Source organism: Furipterus horrens, unplaced genomic scaffold (assembly GCF_987537825.1).
Source record: "Furipterus horrens unplaced genomic scaffold, mFurHor1.1.pri manual_scaffold_4, whole genome shotgun sequence".
Classification (NCBI taxonomy): Eukaryota; Metazoa; Chordata; class Mammalia; order Chiroptera; family Furipteridae; genus Furipterus; species Furipterus horrens.
The window spans coordinates 32,516,830-32,518,706 of record NW_028327174.1 but is presented as its reverse complement, the minus strand read 5'-3'; positions in this window follow the sequence as shown (position 1 = coordinate 32,518,706).

Below are 1,877 nucleotides of genomic sequence, written 5' to 3'. Positions count from 1 at the left end.
TTGGTATTTTTCTTAAATAAGTTAATATTTCATATAGTAATGGTTTGATGGTGATGAACTCCTTTAGTGTTTTCTTATCCAGGAAGCTCTTTATCTGCCCTCCAATTCTAAATTATATTTTTGCTGAGTAGAGCAATCTTGGCTATAGGTCCCTGCTTTTCATGACTTTGAATATTTCTTGCCAATCCCTTCTACCCTGCAAAGTTTCTTTTGAGAAATCAGCTGACAGTTTTATGGGAACTCCCCTGTAGGTAACTAGCTTCTTTTCTCTTGCTGCTTTTAAGAGTCTCTCTTTATCTTTAATCTTTGGCATTTTAACTGCAATGTGTCTTGGAGTGGGCCTCTTTGCATCCATCTTGTTTTGGACTCTGTACTTCCTGGATCTACATGTCTGTTTGTTTCACCAAATTAGGAAAGTTTTATTTCATTATTTTTTCAAATAGATTTCCAATTTCTTGCTCTTTCTCTTCTTTTTCTGGTGCCCCTATGATGCAAATGTTGGATCTCTTGAAGTTGTCCCAGAGTCTTCCTATACTTTCCTTACTTTTTTGGATTCTTTTTTTCTTCTTCTTGTTCTGATTGGTTGTTTTTTCTTCCTTATGTTCCAAATCATTGATTTGATTCTCAGCTTCATCCACTTTACTGTTGTTTCCCTGTAAATTGTTCTTTATTTCAATAATGTATCCTTCATTTCTGACTGGATCCATTTTATGATACTGAGGTCCTCGCTAAGTTCCTTGAGCATCCTTATAAACAGTTTTATGAACTTGACATCTGATAGATTGCTTATCTCCATTTTGTTTAACTCATTTTTGGAGTTTTGTTCTGTTATTTCACTTGGGTCATGTTTCTTTGTCTCCTCATTTTGTCAGCCCCCCTGAGTTTGTTTCTAGGTATTAGGTAGAGCTGCTTTGTATCTCAGTTGTGTGGCCTAATATAGTAGGTGTCCTGTAGAGTAGAGTCCAGTGACACAGCCTCCCCTAACAAGGTGTGCTTTTCTTATGGGCTAAGTACACCCTCCTCTTGTAGTTGAGCCTTGGTTGCAGTTGGGAGATCAATGGGAGGGACTTACTCAGGCCAGTCAGCTACAAGGTGGAGTGGCTATGACCACTGAACACCAACGTCCTCTCTCCATGGAGGATCAGCTGTGTAGGGGCAGGGTGGTAGTACTCTGATGCGGTCTGTAGCTGTCTACTGGGTGCACTGGCCCTGGGGTTTGCTAGGTGGTGCAGGCCAAGGTCAGCCCCTACCTATGTTTTGCCCAGGACCCCCCTGCCTGTGAAGCAATCTGAGATAGCTGCTATTTTTGCTAGGCTTAGAAATTCCCAGGTGAAGCCAAGTTGTGAATCTAAGATGGCTGCTGTTAGCATCAGGCCTGGGGCTCACTGAGACCAGCTATTGCTTGTCTGATAGAATTTGGGAAATCATAAAGCATGAGCCAAGACTAGCCATTCATATGGAAAAGCAGCAGCGTAGGTAGGCCATAAGTTGGGTGGGGCAGAGTCTCTGGGGATCTCTAAGGAAGATAAAACAGTGTTAGCCAAGTTGATGGAGTCCCAGATATGGCATCAGCCTGCCAGCTCAATGGGAGGAAGATTCAAGAAAGGGACAATGACCTCTGCCAGCCTTGACGCCAGACACTTCATTTTCTCCCTGTATGCCACTGGTGCCTTTCAGGCTGGTATCCTGGTGCTGGAGCTCAGAGTGAGTGAGTCTGAGAAGGTGAGTCCATGTGTGGGTTCTTTAAGAGGAACTGCTTGGGTTTCCAGCAGTTTCTTCTATTGACTCAATCCCTACTGGTTTTGCAGCCAGAAGTTGTGGGGACTTACCTTCCTGGCACTGGAACCCTGGGCTGGAGGGCCTGATGTGGGGCTGGA